The sequence below is a fragment of the Pinus tabuliformis genome, chromosome 5_1 (assembly GCF_031772625.1).
Source record: "Pinus tabuliformis cultivar Carrire ecotype Pingquan chromosome 5_1, CPIR1, whole genome shotgun sequence".
Lineage (NCBI taxonomy): Eukaryota > Viridiplantae > Streptophyta > Pinopsida > Pinales > Pinaceae > Pinus > Pinus tabuliformis.
The window spans coordinates 496,946,400-496,967,675 of record NC_142305.1 but is presented as its reverse complement, the minus strand read 5'-3'; the positions used below and the strand labels follow the sequence as shown (position 1 = coordinate 496,967,675).

Here is a 21,276-nt window from a genome sequence, read left to right as displayed (position 1 = left end):
ATAAATAAATAAATTATCGTTTCAGACCAACCATTGAAATTATTAATCCTAACTTTTACCTTAATAACCTGATATATATATATATATATATATATATATATATATATATATATATATATATATATATATTAATTTAAATTAATAAATAAATTCCCTTTTAAAACCAACCATTTTACCTAATTTAACTTATTTCTATAAGAAAAACATTAATAATTATAATAATAATATTAAATTAATAAATAAGAATTTGACCTAGGTCCTAAGGTCAAAATTAGCCGTTAGCCAATTTAGCCGTTGGAGACTCTGCTCAGACTATTTATCATGCTAAGCTGGATCTTCTTCTTCAACTTGTCTTGACGATGAACCGCACTAGTTGGTTTGAAACGCGTCGACAAATGTCTCTCTTTATGTGATTTACGCCGAAGTTCTACTTATAAATATTATGGATCACAGAAGCCTCAATTCAACAGGTTTCATTATGTTAGGGAATTAATACTTAGGGTTTTTAGGATAAGGTCTAGATTTTAGACATCATGCTAGGGTTTTTATAATAGAGTTAGGATTTCTAGACTTAGGGTTAGGGTTTCACCTTATGGTTCTTTAACAAGAAAAGGAGGAATTCAACAATAGATTAATTTAGACTTGGGGTTTTTTACTTAGGGTTATAATTTCACACCTTAGGGTTAATGTCTTGCACCTAGGTTTTTCATGAGGTTCATGTATCAAAAGAATATTTTCCATCTCTAATAATGTCATATTGACATCAATGACAACCTAGATTAACAACTCCCTCCTTAGCACACCTGGACATCGCTGACACTCCCTATTACACACTCATATTCATTGATTTCCATGCATTTGAAACTAGTTCTCCCTTGTGTTTTTCTGACACTTGGCCCTAACACTCCCTGACATGTGTTGGCGCCACATCCTGGCACTTGGCACATCTTAGCATGCCTTAACACTTGGCTTGCCTTGGCATGCCTAGAATTCCTTCGAACTGCATATAAGCATGTGTTAGTACTTCCTAGAATTCCCTAGTACACCTTGGCACTCCATAGTTGTCATGCTCTCATAGATAGTCTTACTTTTTTTTGCTGCTTGGGAAACCAACCAAGTCATTGGAAAAACAATGTTGTGCCCAACCAAAATTCCCCCTTTGTTTGAATCTTCTTTTTCTAACCCCTTATTGCAACCATAGCCTTGTCTCCTGCAAGTTCTATTATGAACTTCTCCTAACATACTTCATCCTAGGGACATCTAGAATTCGCTGACACTTATTGGCACACACTCTTATTCGTTCATTTCCATGCATTTTGACCTAGTTCTCCCTTGTGAAGACTTGACACTTCCTATCACTCCTCAACATGCATTGACATTGTCTGGCATGTTTTAATATGCCTTTTCATTCCTTGGTATGCCCTGACACTCATTATCTATAATGCCCTCACAACTACCCTTACTTTTTTTGGGACTTGGGAACCCAACCAAGTCCTACCTCGACTACAACAACTTGACCAAGTTAAGATTACGACAACTAGACTATGCTTTATTCACCTAAGAATTTCCTATAACTCATCTTAGGCTACTCATTTCCAATCTCAACTCATCCCACTTAACAAGTTACCAAGTCAAGGCTCACATCCAACCATGGCCATAAAACAACTAAGCAACATAGTTTACATCTTGACATGCCATAGCACTTGGCATGTCTAACAATCCCTTGGCATTATGTGGCACATGTTAGCATCCCCTACATTCCTTGGCATGCTTTGGCTCTCCCTAGCACACCCTAGCACTCCCTGACACACCCTAACACTCTAAAATGCCTTGGCATTGCCTAGCATATAATCTTGTCACTCCCTCATCAACACACTTGGGACTCACTATCACTCCCTATCACACACTCTTATTCATTCATTTCCATGCATTTTGAACTAGTTCTCCCTTGTGTTTTCATGGCACTCCCTAACACTCCCTGACATGATACTGGTAAGAGGTTGGCTCATTTTATTTTTCAACAAGTCTGAAGAGGTTCATTGGGTCTGAATAAGGTTTGGAGTATTGACTCCACCCCTTTCATGCTTAAGCATTGGACCCTTCTTTTTGATCCCACTCGGGAGAGACTAGATAAGGCCCCTATCTAGGTTTAGCTGCTGTGATCCAGATTTAAACAGGAACATAACAAATTACAGAGATAACCATAAACACAGAGATGTAGCAGAAATAATAATTCACTTCATTAATGTAAAATACTGAAATATGCTTACAAACAGAAATGGAAATAAACCAGCTAGGGCGATGGTAGCTTATCTTTGAGAAGAGATGTGGCGGTTACATGCCTTTGAACTACCTTACAATGAGGCTCAAGGGCCTTTTTATTATTGAACAATAAGAGCAAATCCTAAACAACCAAAACCCTAACCCGAGGAGATGTAACACCAAGAGTTTATGGGCCTCGTTGGGGTGAGTTGGACAGGCAACTTCCTGGGGTCGTGACTTGGTCATATTATCTTCGTTTGAAGCGCATGATAACCCATTGGAAAGATCTCTCCGAGGGCTACGATGGAAAAGACAATTTTAGTCAATGTTATTGCTGGCGGTAGATTTAAAAAAAAACGTCATTTAGGGCCTCAAAACAGCTCCCGAAGTTTAGGACCCGAAAAACAACTAAAAATAGTAAACTATGCTACAATTAAGGAAATTGAAAAACTGAAAGAAGAAATGGTGGGGGTCCAAATGGAATTGGTGGGTGGCCACAAATATCCACCTAGATCATTCCTCTCCCCTTAGGAAGCAATGGTCCCCGTTGCGTTCAGTTCCTCCATGAGATGAGGAAACTTCTGTTGAACTTGGTCCCTGGTGAACCACTTGCCCCAGTGAAGGAGTTGGCCTACTTTGACAACTTGATACAGTTGGATATTCTGCAGGCGAGTGTGCTTGATTGGTGTGTCCATGATCCAATTAGTTGCATCTTGTTCCATGCAATCTGGATTCAACTCTGTGGGTGTGAGCTATTCTACAATGTCAGATGTGTCTAGTAATGGTGGAAAGTATGGTCGAAGGCAGTCCACATTGAACACTAGGTGTAGGCAAAGGAATGGGGGAATGCTGAGCTCAAATGCATTGTCTCCCACAGTTTTGGTAATGCTGTAAGGACCATATCAGAGTGGTCTGAGTTTCCGATAGGCTCCGGTAAGGCGTTCCTTTTGCAAATGCAACCAGATTTTGTCGCCCACCTGAAACTTGTGTGGCACTCGATGTTGATCATGTCGCTACTTGTACTTGGCATTTGAGTTCTCCAGAATATCATGGACCTGCTGGCGAATATGTTGGATGTGCTCAATGAAGTTGTTTGCTTATCTGTTTCAGACTGGACATGAGCCGAATCTGCGTGAGTAGCTGCAAATGGCATGGCCACATCAATGGGACATAGTGGCTGGAATACCAAGCCCACCTGAAAAGGGTTATGGCCAGTCGAGTTATGGAGAGCTTAGTTTTAGTTGTGCTGAACATAGGGGAGGTTCTCATCCCATGTGTGTGGATGCTTTGAGCTGTACATGCATAGAATGTGTACGATCATCCTGTTGACAACCTCTATCTGGTCATCAGTTTGAGGATGGAAGGTTGTGGACATAGTGAGTTTGGTGTCCAACATCGACCAGAGACTGGACCAAAATGTATTGAGAAACATGTTGTTCCGATCTGAGATGATAGACTGTGGAATCCCAAAGTGTACCCACACTTGTTCAAAGAAGAGTTTAGTAGTGGCTTTTGCTGTGATATTCTTCTTGCAGGTTGCCATAATGGCCATCTTCGAGAACCTGTCGACGACCATAAAAACACATTTGTTTCCATGCTTAGTGGAAGGAAGGCTTGACATGTAATCCATGGAGATGGATTCCCAAGGTCGACTAGGGGTAGGCAGCGAGGTATAGAGGCCTTGCTTCTTGATGGTTAGTTTGGCAATGGCGCAGAAAGTGCATGATCTGATGTACTTCCCAACATCCTGTCGAAGATTCGGCCAATAAAAATACTTCTACAGTACTGCCACCGTTTTCTCGACCTTGAAATGCCCAACAACCCAACTGTAGTGTGTTTCCGAAATCATCTTGGCACGCTCACTTGAAGGAACACAAAGGTGACCTAGGTGGCATAATAGGGCATCCTGGGGGTGAAAATCTTGACCCTCCAAGACTGTCTGGTATGTGTGGCCAAATTCTGGGTCGCTTTTGTAGAGAAGTGGCCAATCAGAAGTCTCGTGCTGACAAGAGTTGAGCACGGTGGTTAACACCATGATCAGTGGTCAACTGAGGCAATCTACAACATTATTGGTGCTGCCCTTCTTATACTTGATATTCAAATGGAATTGTTGCAGGTATTTGGACCACTTCTGATGGAGATCATTCTGCAATTTTCCTTGGGTCTGTATGAATTGCAGGGGTTAGTGGTCTGTGTGGATGACTGTTTCCTTCCCCAAAATGTAATGCTTCCATTTTCGGTAGGCCTGCACAATGGAATACATCTCTTTGTCATAAGTGGGATACTTCCGGACTGTGTCTGAAAGTGTCTCATTGTGATATGCCACTAGATTCCCGTGTTGAGTAAGGACTGCCCAATATCATAGTTAGAGGCATCTATCTCAACCTCAAATGGTTGTTTCAAGTCTGGTAATGTGAGCACTAGTGCCGAGTAAAGGCGATATTTCAACTCTGTGAATGCCTTTTGTTGAGATTTAGACCAAAATAATTTTTCTTTCGCTCCTCCCTTGGTGACTTGACTCAAGGGCCAAGTGATATGAGAAAATCCCAACATGAACCTGTGGTAGAAGTTGGCAAGAGCTAGAAAGCTGCGGAGCTCTGCCAGAGTGGTTGGAGATGGCCAATCCAGAATGACTTGGATCCACATGCACCCCCTGTTCATCAATAATGTATCCCAGATACTGAACCTGGGTCATGCCAAAAGTGTGTTTCTCCAAATTGGCACATAACTTGTGTTGCCGCAGTTTTTGGAGAACTTGTCAGATGTGGTGGAGGTGCTCTTCCCAACTCTGGCTGAAGATCAGGATGTCATCCAAGTACACCACTACAAATGAGTTAGAGAATGGCTGCAAGATGTTATCCATTAGCATCATGAAAGTTACAGGAGCATTCGTCAATCCGAAAGGCATAACCAACCATTCGAAAAGGCCCTCCTTGGATTTGAAGGAAGTCTTCCACACATCAGAGGGTTCAATTGGTACCTGGTGATATCCTGACTTCAAATCGATCTTGCTGAAATATTTTTCCCCTTTCAGTTGGTCCAGGAGGTCATCAATCCATGGGATCGGGTACCTATTATGAGCAGTGATCTTGTTCAATGCCCAATAGTCAATACAGAGTCTCCAAGTCCCATCCTTCTTCTGTACCAACATGACTAGGCTCCCACAGGGTGATGAACTTGGACGGATGTGACCTTTTTGTAGCAGCTCCTGAATCTGCCTCTTGATTTCATCATTCTCCAGATTGGAGTGCCAATAGATTGGTCCATTGGGCAGTGATGCACTTGGGGTCAGATTGATGGAGTGCTTGACCTGACAGTGCAGAGGAACCCTTGTGAGGGAGGTGAACATGTCCTCGTACTCCTCCAAAACCTTGTCCATATGTAGTTGTTGTGTGGAGGGTCCCTATCTGGAGGTTTTGGCCACCGTCTTCTTCTTTCCTTGAGGGCGTATCATCAGGAAAACAAATTTCCCGATTTTGGAAATGAGCTTACTACATTTTCTTACAGTAACCAAAGAGATGGTGGTAGGTGGTGCTACCTCCGGTATCCTGTACAACTTATTTCCTAAAGTAACAATAACAACACGGGGCCTTTGATTCATACAAAACATGTCACTTCCAAAAGTATGGCTGTCCTAATAATACATCACAAACTTCAAGGGGAGAAATGTCACACAATACGTCATCCGTGAAGGGCTTGATGTTGTATGGAAGGCGGAACTTCTGGCTCACGCGAAGATCCCATCCTTGGTGAAGCCACTCGATGGTGTACGGTTGTGGATGTGTTGTGGTCGGTAAGCCCAGTTGCTTCATGACCTCTGCTGAAATGAGGTTCTTTTGGCTCTCGCTATCGACAATGAATTGTAGTGGGGAGCCCTTTACCCACATCTGGGAGTGGAAGAGACGCTCCTCTTTCTTTGGATCTTCCGGTTCCTCCTTCTGGATCTTCGTGGTGGCAACAGTGGCATTGGGCTCCGCATCGATAATCTGCTTCCCTTTGTCACACCCCTTGTCGGGTTCTGACTTAGAGTCGGCACATGCATATGATTCTGAAACCTTTAGCTCGACCACTAGTGATTTCTTGGCCCGACACTCACTTGTGTTGTGAGTGGAGCTCTTATGGAACTCACACTATTTTCCCATGTCCTTTTTCGGCTTCATAGCGTTGTTCTTTGCTTTCAGCTTTGGTGGGTTGTCTTGGGCCACCCCACCTTGGCTTTGTCCTTTTTTTGCAGTTTGGGGGAACCTTTCCCTTGCTTTGAATTCGCAGATCCAAAGTCTCGCTTCTTCTGTTTAAACTTTTTCTCGACCTTGATGGCATATTAGTATGCTGTGTCGAGCGAGGAGTGTTAAGGAATTCTATTTCTTCTTGGATGTACTTGTGCAGGTAGCCACGATATTTGAGTATCAAATGCTGCTCTGAATCCTTAATACCCAATTTTGTGCGAAGGGTATGGAAAATATTGGTAAACTCTGGCATGTCTTGGTCCCTTCCCTGCCGCAGCGTGGTCCACTTTAAGTATTGATCCTCATAGCTTCCGATAGGGTAGTACTACTCCTTGATGGCATCCTGGAATGAATTCCAAGTTGGTGCGACTGAAAATAGTGAGCTTGTACTTTCATCCTTCCACTCATAGTAGGTTTCCCACCAGTCCTTGACGTGGGGGGCTGCTTTGAGAAGAGCGAAATTAATATTTTCCTGACTAGAAAAATCATGAACAGAAAAATAACCCTCTAGCAAATTTAACCATTTATTAACAACATCTGTGTCTATTTGACCCTCGAATATGGAGATTTCAGAATTAACTTGTACCTTAAACGGTGTGGCATTTCCAGAGTAGCTGTTGGAAGCCGATGCATCACCTCTGGGCAGTCGCTGAAGGATCTGGGCAAAGTTGTCCATCACCGCATTCCTTTGTCTCTCGAAGGCTTCTTTGAGCAAGATTTTGATAAGATCTCCTGCCCCCTCATCTTTCTTTTCATCCGCCATGGGAGGCCGTCGGGATTTGCGAGGCTGGTCTTGCAAAGGTTTGACCAGTTCAAGCCCTAACTCCTTATATCCCAACCTCGTTGGGGACATGCAAAGAAAAACAGAGAAAAAAAGCAGACAACTCTGATACCACTGATCTGGATTTAAACAGGAACGAAATAAATTACAGAGATAACCATAAACACGGAGATGCAACGGAAATAATAATTCACTTCATTAATGTAAAATACTGAAATATGCTTACAAACAGAAATGGAAATAAACCAGCTAGGGCGATGGTAGCTTATCTCTGAGAAGAGATGTGGCGGCTACATGCCTCTAGACTGCCTTGCAATGAGGCTCAAGGGCCTTTTTATTATTGAACAATAAGAGAAAACCCTAAACAACCAAAACCCTAACCCGAGGAGATGTAACACCAAGAGTTTATGGGCCCCGTTTGGGTGAGTTGGACAACCAACTTCTCGGGGTCGTGAATTGGTCTTATTATCTCCGTTTGAAGCACATGATAACCCGTTGGAAATATCTCTATGAGGACTACGATGGAAAAGACGATTTTAGCCATTTATATTGCTAGTGGTAGATTTCCAAAAAAACGTCGTTTAGGGCCTCAAAATGGCTCCAGAAGTTGAGGACCCGAAAAACTGCTAAAAATAGTAAACTGTGCTACAATTAAGGAAACTGGAAAACTGAAAAAAGCAATGGTGGGGGTTCAAGTGGAATTGGCGGGTGGCCACAAATATCCACTTGGATCATGCTGGGACTAAATGTACAATTCTGGTCGAAGCAAGCTCTCAGAGAAATTGGAAACAAGCGAGGGGAATGCTTGGAGGTCAACCTCACTTTCAAATACTATGTGGAGATGAAGGTGGTGAGGGTATTGGTAAATTCAGATATCAGAGACAAGTTATGGGGTGAAATGAAACTCCAACATCAATGCATCACTTCTCTTAATACTTTAGACTACGAGGGCATCCCATTCAAATGTCGTAGATGTCACAACATGACCAAAATGCTACGAACTGTCCACTGGGGTTCCATGGCAACAAAGTCTAGGAAATATCACCTAAAAAGTCAACTATTTAAGAATCAATCCTACACTAAATCACACCTACCTTCTAATTTTTAAGATCTTTGTGAACTTTCACCTATGATCCTTAAATTCAATGCCCTCTAGCACCTCGAATGGTGGAATAGAAGGCGTTGCAATAAGAGGTAAATTCCATTCCCTTTCACCTTTGTTAAGACCTCTAGAGACACCTATAATACATACTCCTCCTTTGACTCAACATGAAGTTTTGATTTTTTCCACTTCCTTTGCATACCCTCCCTTCAACGACATCCTCACAAGAGAGCTCGTGGTTGAATATTACGACAACAAAATGGGGCACACCATCTTCTTACAGGGCTTCAAGGAAGAGGTATTGAAAATAACCATTTTGACCCAAAGATAGATCTCATCGTTCAAGGCCAAACCCAGATAAAAAGAATCACACCATGGATTAAACATTGGCATTGAGTTTTGGTGAAATCAAGGACCTCCTTTCAAGATTGGGTCGTGGGCTAGACAAAACTAGAGGACCTGAACAGTGTGTAATTAGAACAGGGAATATGACCTCTGAACCACTAGATGGTTGCCCTATCGAATTCTTAACTTTTCTTTCTAAATACCTGGTAGGCCCGGAAACCCTAACATGGTGACATTTTGATCTAAATTCCAAATGTGAATGGATAAAATGTTTGGGACTAGCCCATATTTGTTGAAAACCTCCTCCTCCAGTGCATACTTGTTAATTTTATATTAATATTTTCTATGCTTAGGACAATTACTTCAATGATTCAAATGAGCCCAAGTTTAAATTCCATTTCTTTCAATGCGATCACATAAAATATTATTCATTAACATTAATTAAAGAAAGAACATAATACATCATATGCAGAAGACAACTTAAGACAAGAGAACATAGAAATTGGCTCAAGCCAGGGAAAAACCCTTGATTAATATTCTTTATTATTAGTATCAAATTCTCAACAGAGAAAGAAAGAGAGAGAGTACAATCAAAGTCAAAATTGACTTGCCAATATGGTGATCAACACCACTATCCAAATGCTTAGTAGATAGCTCAGTCAAGTTTGCACTTCAACCTTCTGCCCTACCCATAGGTCAATGATAATAAAAGAGTTTCAAAGTTTCCTTCAAAGAGAGAATTTATCCTAGATAATCAGCCCAAACTTAGTTTGGTTATCCAACTGGTCTAGTTCACTCGTTGTCCCTTCTAGCCCTCATAATGTACTTGATTTACCTTGGGATCCTCCACAAAACACCTTATTTCATGTGGTTAAGATACAACAAGGGATCTGAACTTATTTCCATAAAAAAGCACTAATTGTTCACATGTGCTACTCCTTTGTGGTTGTGGTTGGGATAATAGACCTTTTCTAGGCCCCTCGACCCTCCAAACAGGGGTCAACTTTCATCTGCAACAATAATTAATTCCTGTAGCCATAACAGAAGACAAATACCCTAATCATGTGTATGAAACCAACCCTTTTCTTACCTTCTAACCTGTGGCCTATGTCTTGAAGGAATATGTTCCTTAAAATAGAGAAGCCTTCTCCAAACTTGTGCTGCATTTCTTCCTTCCTTGTTGCCTGAGATTCACACCAAATTTCAAACTTGTTCTTTGATGAGATTGCACCTTGGATGATAAATGAGGTTGTAGGACACCTCTATGTATAGAAATTAGAGAGGGTCGAGAGACATGATGTTTGGGCTTGATGGTGGAGAGGCTGACCTTGACAGTTTGCATATGAGAGGTCATAAATTCAAAAACACATTTCCCCTTAACCAAATTTGATGATATTGAGGTTGATTTTGGTCCTCACAAAAAGAAGAATTCAATTCCATAATTATCTTCTTCAAAAGACCTGTCCAAAGTGGAATTTGGCCCTAGTTGCCAATTTTGACACTCTTCTCAAATAGGGAGAATTCCACTTGCCATGCCATCCTGTCATCAAAAACCATCTCTACATCTCATCTCACCTTTGTCGAAAAATGACATGGATAATGAAGAAGAATTGATCGAGAGTGAGTCACAAGAACTAGCCACAATCTAGTGACAAAATTCAGTCTACATAACCAAGGGTTGAACCCTAGTCAGACTTGATCCCAAGTGATCAAGTTGTTGAACATCATGCATTCTAAACATAGGGAGTATGACAGTACACGATGCGTCCAGCGGTAGTGCCATGATCCCTATCTAGTTTTCCCAACTCATTTTCCAGATGAGAGGTACTTCCCATGTGTCCTAGACTACATGGGTAGGATGATACTAGAGAAATATCAAGGAAAGAATAAATCACATCATGCTCAGAACCACACGTAGGGAAAGGATGAACCACATCCTATAGTCACATATCACAACCATCACAAGAAAAGGATGAACCACATCCTATAGTCACATGTCACAACCATCGTAGGGAAAGGATTATACCACATCCTATGCGCATGTAAGTTACCGAGAGTATGGAAAGCATGAAACACATCCTACATGCATGCCAACAAATAATTGGAGGTAAGATCCTACATGTGGGGGAAGGATGAATCACATCCCACCAACATGTCAATCACCAAATGCAGGGAATGCACATCTTACAAGTGGGTAAAGGATGAACCATATCTCATTGACATGTCCACATGTGACAACCAATAGATGCATATATGCATCTCTCACAGGGGTGTCCATAGGAGAAGGTGAACCACCCATCCTGCTCATATGCCATACGAGAAGGTGAACCACTCATCCTATGCATATATCATCAACCATAGGGTAAGGTGAACCACTCACCCTACACACATTTCAACAATCATGGGGTATCACAGGGGAAGGTGAACCACTCACCCCGTACATAGCGCATCTATAGGGGAAGGTGAACCACTCACCCTATACATAGCGCATCTATAGGGGAAGGTGAACCACTCACCCCATGGTTGCTCATATCTTCAAGAAGTACCCCAAACCCACAGGAGCTTCCAGAGCTCAAAGTTCAATCAGGACCCTCTTAATATGGTCTATCTATGACCTTTTGAAGGAAGATAGTCTTGACCTTATCAAGTGGCTATGAATATAGAAATTTGTTCATCCACCCAGCAATGGTGGAGCTTGGAAGCTTCCTGCTACTAATATATAAAGGGTGGTAATCAGCATGAGAACAAATGCCTCACTAGAGAGCATCTCCAATCGAATGGCTTCATAGTAAGCCATGCTTGCTGCTTTTGGAGCTCCCAGTTTTCCGATTTGGATTCATCCATAAAGTAAGGTGAATTCCAAGAGTTATAGTACTCTATATGTGCACTTTTCATTCACATTATTGTCAGACTAGAAAATTTCAACAATGTACTTTAGAATATAAAAACACTGAAATATCTCAATGAGTAACTATCCTTAATGGGGCTTATCCATAGATCTACTCAGAGTCTTTATAGTGAGGTATATGATAGGTGTTTATCAAGAGCACCAGGGATTAACAACTTCTACATTTCATCAGACCTTTAAGTGTATTACGGCTAGGTAATCCATCTTAACTTCCACTTTTTCTTACATCAATAAATAAGAGGGTCATCATATAAAACCTTTAATCCATCGCCAAAGTTACTATATTAGCCGACATGAATTTCCTTTATTAGAAATCATTAGGCAAGAGAAGCCATCAAGGATTTTAAAGCTCCCTCTAAAACCTTCCTTCGGGTGATAATTTTTCCTTTAATAATGAGCTTCCCTTACAAGTAATGAGACTTATCACATAGAAATGGTAATAAAAAAATCCTAGGAACCTTCAGGTCAGTTTCAGAAAAGTCATAATGAAATTATTGCAAAACAGCTGCCATATCCTTCCTTGCTAAATGAATGCTACAAATGCATCAAATTACCTAAGTCCATGATTCAAACATTTATATCTATAAGATCAAGATGCCAAGAACAAGGCCTATGGAAACTATGTTTTCTTGCTGATGGGGGTTGATACAAGGAACTACTCAAAGTTCCATTCACTCTTTTTCCAGCTGCTAGAGTTCTAAAGATACTCAAAGGTGCCAGCATGAGATTCCAATGATTCAGTTGCTAGATATGGATATGGGTAATTTCTACCACTCTATTCACTAATATTTCATCAGTTTCTAGGCATCTTCACACTGCCCCTTTTGAAGAAAACTTTTTTGACAACCTTTGACCTTGATTTGTACCTCAGACAATAGGCCAAACTAAGGCACCAACTCCATCTTGGTTAGTAGGTACTAGGTCCTTTTCACTACATAAGAGGATCTCGGTTTGATGTAGTTTGTGCAAAAGACTTCACAGAGGGACTACTCTCATTGTATCATACAGGGATGAATCCTCTAAAACTAAGGATATTTCAACTTAGTCTCTTGGCCTTATCAGCACATCTAGAACTTTTTCTTCAGATAACGACAAGAATATCAGTCCATTCAACAATCCTTCTCAAGTTAGATTTCTTAGAAGATAAGGATTGAATATATATATGAATGAGTCCATATTATAGCTTCTTGGCTGTCAACCATATGAATTCTTACAGTGGCTATTTCAGACATAAGGATAGTCTTAAGATCACAGAGAGACTCGGCTCCATGGCATAAATTTCCCAATTTACTTGGTTCCTCCCTGAAGAGATTAATAGAATTGCAACAGAACTCGGGGTCCAGGACAAAATTTGACCACTTTGTTTCTATATATGTCTAAAAAATTAAAGGCATGTATTGTAATAATTATTTTGATCCAATTTATGAGATCATGTCAAATAATTGGCAAATTATGTTGTACCAAAATTGATACCTAATGTCAAATGTGTTGAGCATATAGATCATTCGAGATTATGATGCTAGGACTAACTATAACCTATCATCATAATTATTTGCTCTTGTAATAAAGTCATAACATGTGAATATTGATACCATACATAACATGAATCATATAGTTGTGACATATAACATTGATGGCATGTAGTTGTGAAAAAATAATTAACTTTGTCACAAAGATGTCTATAGTGCAAGACATAGACCTATAGAGGGTGTGGGGCTCCTTTTAAGGTAAACGAGCCATAGAAAAATGTGAGTAGTCCAATATCTAATGAAGATTGGTCACCCATGCATTCTTGAATCACTCCTTACCTCTGAATAACTATCTTTGATAAGATGTTTTAGGTGTCTTGAATAAAGATATGGGTGCCATTTCAATACTTCTTCTAATGATGACTGTATCTATGAATATATGCCAATATTGATTTTCCTGCAAATATGATGCCATATCAATTTTGAATAAGAGCTAATATAGGTATCTAGCCATCTAGCTAGGGCTTCTTATTTTCATAGTATATTACTTACGGTGGATTGATTTTCCTTTTGAGACTTCAACTTTCATATGAGAGAAATTTCAAAGTAGGTTTAGGACTTGTCCAAGAGTCAATAACTTGATTTCCTTCAAGATGACACTCTTTTACTTGGATTGTGTTGCATGTTGCTTAGTATTCTCCTTAGACACCTGTAGATATTTCTATTTGCAAATTGGGCCCACAAACTTTTAGCAAACACAAGAAATGTTTCTCAAGCAAATATACTAGTTTTTCTTTTAGGGTGTCATGACTCATAATTTAAGACATAGAGGCTGCTACACACCTTCTCAAATATATATCTATAGTCCTAAGTATGCTCCATTGATTAGGGCTTCTTTAATTAGTGAAGTAGAAATTTCAAATTGTCCCTCTATGTAGAAAGATCCTTTTATACTTCAAAGTCAGCTTCTAGGATACTTGTTAGGACTCAAATCTCTTATTTATATATACCCAGAACCTTGTAAATTCAGACCACAGAGATAATTCCTTCTAGGATTGTTCTTTGATCTTCAAGAAGACTCTTTGTGAGTTCATAAAATACACAGAGATTGAAGATGATCTTCGCTTCTTTGTCACTATTAAGACTCAAATTTCAGATCTTGAAGATAACTTCCTTTATAAGGACTATCTATACAAAATATGATTATGTCAAGTATAGAGTGATAAACTCGACCAGAAGAATCAGTCCTGTTGTTACTAACTCGATTAGGATTTTGGCTTTCATGCCCAAAATTTGATTTAATGACTCAAGGAGCTTGGTCCTAGGAATGCTTATGATTTTTGAAGAGATGAAACCTTGAATGGAGATTCGTCAACAAGTTTCTTTGTGATTGCATTCTTCTCTTTCTTGGGTTGATATTGATTAGTTGGTAACTTGGTAGTGACAGTTTCCCCTTACATTAAGATGAAAGGAGAGAAAAGATCGAGTTTCATTGACTATATGGTTGGAGCCGACGAATAGAAGGCTGAAACAATGAAGCTCTCTACACTTGGAGCATAAGATATGTAGAGTGTTGGAATTTCTAAGTCTGGCACATTAGAAATTCTTCATGCACTTTACTGATTTATTCCTACCTACATGTTCAGTTACTTAACAAGTTATTTACCATGTAAATACTGGAAATAAATACAAGTACATTCTCAACACATTACAGATCATCAACTGAAGGAAATATAAACAAGCACACAAGTGACATCGGTGTTTTTGGACTAATGTCCCCGGAAAAACCCAATGCAGGAAAACTGGTGCAACTATTTGAGGGTTTGATTTATTAAGAAGTTTCATAATACAATCTACGTGCCAAATCCGACTCACCCAATAGAGAAAAATCTCGACAGTAGTACCTCTCTACTTGGAAGCAGATATTCTGGTTGAAACCCCAAATAAACACTCTGGAAACTTCACAGCTCGAATCTGCCCCACGAAACTCTAGCATCAGCCTCTAGGGACTACGTTAGCCTCTCTCTGGCCTAGAGTTAGCTCAACATCACTCTAGCTTGGCTTGCGTCAGCCTCTGGAGGCACTGCGTTAGCCCTCTGGCCCTCTGAGGCACTGCGCAGCTCCTGGCTGGCTCTGCGTGAGCCCTGGCTGGCTCTGCGTGAACCCTTGGCTGCTTCTACATCCCTCTCTCTGGCTACTGCACTGATCCTCCCAATGTTATCTCTGACTCTTTGCTTATGTATTCACTGCCCCTCAACTGCAACTCTGATCACTCTCTCAACTTTCTCAGCAAACCTAGCCCCAGAAATTTGAAATCTTGATCTCTTGGTGTGTTCTCCAAGTGACCCTCAAGCCTCCTCTTATACTTTTCTCGTTGACAAATCAACAGCTGAGATTAAGTCCCTAATCAATGGATAAGATTAGATCTTTCTTGATCCATGTATTTTGGACCATACTAACACAGTTTTATATTAATTTACATTAATATTTTATTTTTCCTAAGTTTAGATGTACGGACTCCATTAAAAATATTAATTATTTTAATATCTCCCAAACTGTTTAGAATATTCCCAAACCCTTTCTGGGTATTGGATCTCATATGCCTTAGCCTCTCCACTAATTTTCATGGTTAGATCACATCCGAAGTTACCCCAAATCAACATAGAGGTGGTATTTACTTTTATTGGGGAAGGCAGAAGAGGAAAAGAGTTTTCACCTTTAAAAATATCTACTTTAATGGCATGTTCTTGCCAGAATGTTGTGTGCAATTGGGCCTCAAACAAAAAAAGGACCACTCAAACAACTTCAAGATTTGGGTTGATTTCTGAAAGTCCTGATTTTTCCCACATGTTTATACAGCAGGGAGAGCTAACTCCATACCATGTTTCACAAGTTCTAAAATTATATACAAATCCAAAAAAAGCACTAACTTTATTCACATGGGAATCTCATCAACCAAAATTCCTGCACCACACAGAGGCGTATAGTTCTATGCTAGAAATTCTGGGGTCATCCCATATGTTGAATTCAATTACAAAAATTCTCGATGTGATGGAGAAAAAACACTGTAAGCCTAATTCCCTGACTTTTATAACAATTTGTTTGGGTCTTTGGGTTTAGAGGAGTTATCTAGCAAGCTCCTCTAGCCTTGGAAGAGATGAAAGGATCTAGGTTTGTGCTAAATAACATGTGATACAATGCTCTGATAACTCTACTATTAAATTCTGGATATCAGAGAGAAGCCATGGATGTATACAAGAAGATGATATCATGAGACTTGTACCTAGCATGAAATGTTATTTTGCACTTTTTAGTTCCTGGGAGGGAAGGGAGAAACAAGATAGGTATCAGAACGTTTTATAGAAATGCAAACGTTGGGATTGAAGCCCACTGTTTACACCTTCACATTCTACATCAAAGTTCTAGGGAGAGTTGGGAGAGTGGATGAAGCATGTGGTATGTTGAGACAAATGAAGATAGAGGGCTACGAATTGGATGTCATGGCCTTCACTACATTAATGGATGCTCTTTGCAATGATGGTAGATTGAATGAGGCAAGGGAATTGCTAAGTGAAATGAGGAGAAGAAAATGAAGGCTTGATTCTATCACATACAGTACTCTAATCCACAAGTATGGTGATTTCGGAGACATCAGTGTTGTCCAGGAGCTTTGGAAGGAGATGGAGGATAATAGGTGTGTGCTAGACGTGATTACCTTCACTACTCTTATCAATTCCCTCTGCACAGTAGGAAAAGTTGATGAGGCCTTTGGAGCATTGGATAAGATGGTGAAGAATGGCAACTCTCACAATTGGATTACTTACAATTATTTGATTATTGGGCTTCTCAAGGCTAACAAATTAGAAGAAACACAAAAAATTTTGCAGGTAATGCATACCAATGAATGCAAACCCACTTGCTTTACCTATAATTTCTTCATGGATTACTATGTTAAGGAGGGGAAGTTCAATGAAGGATGTCAAGTCTTTTGGTAGATGAAGTGGAAGGGCATTGCTCCTGATGTTGTTTCCTTCAATTTTTGTATCGATTGTCTTGGAAGAGCATGAAAAGTTAGATAAGTGAAGGACCATCTTGAAGAGATGAGACAAGTAGGCCTTTCTCCAGATGCGATTACATATAACATGATGATAAGATGCTATTACAAAGCAGTGAATGTTAATAAGGCCACTGAGATTCTCTTTCATATGATGAAAATGGAGTGTGATCTGGATGAAATGATATTTAACAGTTTGCTGAGTATTCTTTACAAAGCAGGTAGAGTAGATGAGGCATGGAAATTGTTCAACAAAATGCAACACATTCATATATCTCCTACCACTACGACGTACAATATTTTGATAAATGGGCTTGGTAAAGATGGTAAGATCAAGGAAATGATAGAGTTACTTAAAGAAATGTGGGTAAGAAGATGCCCTCCAAATGTTATTACATGCAATTCAATCCTAGATGGCCTCTACAAGAATGGTGAAGTAGATTTGGCTTGCAGGATGATGCAAAGAATGGAATAAACTGGGTGCAAGCCTGATGATTTTACTTACAATATATTAATTGATGGTCTCATTAAAGGAGATAGGATAGATTATTCTTTCCAGTTGTTTAATCGGATGAAGGATGAGTTGTCTCCAAAACTTATCAGCTTGGGTAGTCTCCTACTTGGGCTAGTGAAAGTTGGGAAGCTATATTATGGTTTGGAATTATATAGGGAGTTATATCGAGTGAGGGGATTAGTTCTTGATGATAACAAATGTGCAACTCTAATTGATGACATGGGAAAAGATGGTAGGACGGATGATGCAATCTTGCTTCATGAGAACATAGGTTTCGGTTGGGATGTTTATGTGGTATGTTCTCTTATCGATTCACTATGTAAGGCAGGGAGAGTGTTTGATGCCCACAAATTGTTTGAGGAATCAATACATAGAGGTGTTACTTTTGATATTGTAGCATATAATGTGCTTATTGATGGCCTCTGTAAAGATGACTGTTTCCATAATGCTTGGAATCTTTTCAAAGCGATGAAGACATTAGGCCATACTCCTGATGTTTTCACTTATAATTCATTCTTTGATGCTCTTGGAAAAGTTGCCAATATGGATGAATCCTTCATATTTCTTGGCAAGATGCTTGCAAGAGGATGCAAAATGGATACAATTACCTACAACACTCTAATTTCAAGCCTTGTAAAGGCCAATAGAGTAGATGAGGCCTTAAGTCTATATGATGACATGATGGAAAATGGATTTCCTCCCTCACCCTTTACTTATTTTCCTTTAATTGATGGGCTTTGCAAGGCAGGAAGAGTGGATGAGGCAAACGATCTCTTTCAAGAGATGGCCAAAGTTGGGTGCATGCCTAATTGTGCTTCTTACATTATTAGTCCTATGAATGCATTTAGGCAAGTAGGGAATGCACATAATGTATCCAAACATTTTTCCATAATGGTAGCAGAGGGCATGAAACCATATCTAAAATCTTACTCTATTCTCATAGATAGCCTTTGTATGAAGGGTAGGATAGATGATGCCCTTCACTTTTTTGAGGAATTGAAAAATCATTGCTTGAAGCCAGATACCACTCTATTATATCATCATTGATGGATTGAGAAAATCACAGAGGTATATGAAGGCCTTAATACTTTTCAATGAAATGAAAAAAACGACTTTGTTCCAAACCTATTCACCTATAACTCCTTGATAAACCACTTTGGAAATGTAGGCATGGGGAAGCAGGCAGAGGACTTATATAAAGAACTACTATCAGAGGGGCATGTACCAGATGTTGTGATTCATAATACATTGATCTGTGGGTTCAGCAGAGCAGGCCAAGTTAACCGTGCATATGGAATATTTAAAGATATGATTGCTCGTGGTTGTAAGCCTACTCCAGTGACATATTCTTACCTACCTAATTGATTAAGCATCTTTAAACTTCACAATCTATGAATTTTGTGCATTTTAAGTTTTTCTACCAAAAAGAGGCACCACTCCTTTTCTTTCCTACTCAAAAAGCTTGAAACTCATTATATGCATCTCTCCCTTGCTTTCCTCAATTTTCTGTTTCTAGATGTTAAAAGTTTGCAACTCTTTGTGGCTTAACTAGAAAGAGTTGTTTAAAGTTTAAACCACTTGTTTTTTATTATAAAAGATGCACATTGCATTTAGCACAAACACTCCAATTTATTTTTAATAAACCCATAAAGATAGGACTAAGAGGATGGTCACTGCAAAATCTACTATGAGATCTATTTCTTCCTCCTTTGAATATCTAATTGCTTTGTTATACGTTTACAAGGACTTGCATTTATCAAGTCTTTTACTTATCCTCTGCACTAGAAAGGTTTTTTCTGCTGATCTTGCAGGCTGTTGTAGAGGTAAGTTCATTTAGGCTACTGATTTTTAGATTGACTACTTCTAAGGTATCCACATCCCTCATGCTTATGATGGTGGGTCATAGCATTGTTTTGGAACAATAGCCACAAAAAACCATAGTTACTAAGTTTAAATTCTAATTCGATTCAATATAGAAAAAAATTGATTGCCTAAAATCCAATATGGAAAAATCCCAGAGTATACATTTTACACATACAAAAACATATGAATTTTCCAAAATATTAGAAAATTTCCTCTATTTTCAGCTCCTTGCCCTTGGCTGGACTGTTTTCCTCTGTTTATTTTGCAGTTTGAGACATTTTCTAGTGCTAATTGGATAGAAATGTTGTTCCTGTATCTAATGCTGTATAAATCTATCCAGACAGAAACAGAGGCACATAAAGTTGTATTTTTTTAGGAAGATGAGCAATCTCAATCTCAACTCAAATCTACCTATTATTACACACCACATCTTTGATTCTCCCAACTTAATAACATAAGAGGGAGAGATTTTTTATTAGATATTTTGATTTATTACAAATGACATGGTGTTTCAATAGTGTCATGAATATATCTTCATATACATTAATGAGAAGGATGAAACTACCTTGTTGAGTGAGTGGGAGTGGGAATGCTTCATCTCCTTTTTGTTGTGGATGGACTATCAAATATGCAACATACTTCATCAATAGAGTGGGTTATTTCTAAATAAAAGAAAAACTGTTGGCCTTACATATTTTATAATAAGGGTGCAGACTACAATTTGCATTTGAAATGGAATTTATTTCTTATGCCAAGTTGGTTGCATTGAGGATAGAGTTATATACCTTGTGCTTAAGAAATTTTGGCAGTTGATGTTTAACCTTAATGGACATAATTCATCAATAGCTGACACCATTCGTTAGTTGGCCTTGCCTAAAGCATTGAACAATTAGGAGAAGTATACAATTTCTCAAACCACTACAAGCGGAACTAAACATACTCACCAAACCATGATGGTGTCTTAACATTGAGCATATTGAGAGATCTAGTTCAACTGGACAACAACATGCAAAGGAGTTCCACCGAAAACTGAGTTCTCAAAGATAGAGTATTTGCATGGTCTTGGTTATCATTTTGAATTATTATTGTTGATTGTTTGCAAGTTATACCAAAGAATAAGCCATCTCACTAATCCTCAACAGTGTTCTAGAGTGGTTTTCCACTCAGACTTACATAAAGAACAAATATCTAGTAGCCATTCTGAAGACAAAGATCTTTGCATAATGCTAAGAACAAGAATCACATTACAATTCCACAAGGATCCATGTTGGTGAAGCGAGTGGGTTATAAGTCCCTCATTTTTAGATAAAAAACCCTTTTTCCTTTTTCCCTTCTAGTCAAGTTAACTTTGGAGGTCATTTTCACAAGTTTTCCCTTCCCCATGGCTTCCTAAGCTCTAAAATATTGTGTCACCTTGATTGGAACATGAACAGTAAACATGGGTGTGATTCACCCATTCTTCGACCAGGTCTCAACCTACCACCAATAGTCCAATAAACAAAGAAATATACAAAATCATCACCTAATAAGTTAATCATAATCAATCATATAGTAAAACAACAAGAGGCGATGAGTCCCAAGCACCATATCTTGCAATAGTCTAACTCATTCATTATGAGTGTCACATGAGTATTGATAAGTGTTAATGTATTAATAAGTGTTGATGAGTGTGGATTTTATCATGAGTATTGATGTATTTTATTACTAGCTTGTTTATAGTAGTGCATTTAATTACTACCTCTTTAATAATAG

The 21,276-nt window shown here is 39.1% G+C and overlaps 1 pseudogene; it reads left to right on the top strand.

Moving 5' to 3' along the window:
* The first annotated feature begins 15,829 nt into the window (after nt 1–15,829).
* Nucleotides 15,830–19,026, top strand: LOC149165669 (uncharacterized; annotated as a pseudogene).
* The last annotated feature ends 2,250 nt before the right edge of the window (nt 19,027–21,276 follow it).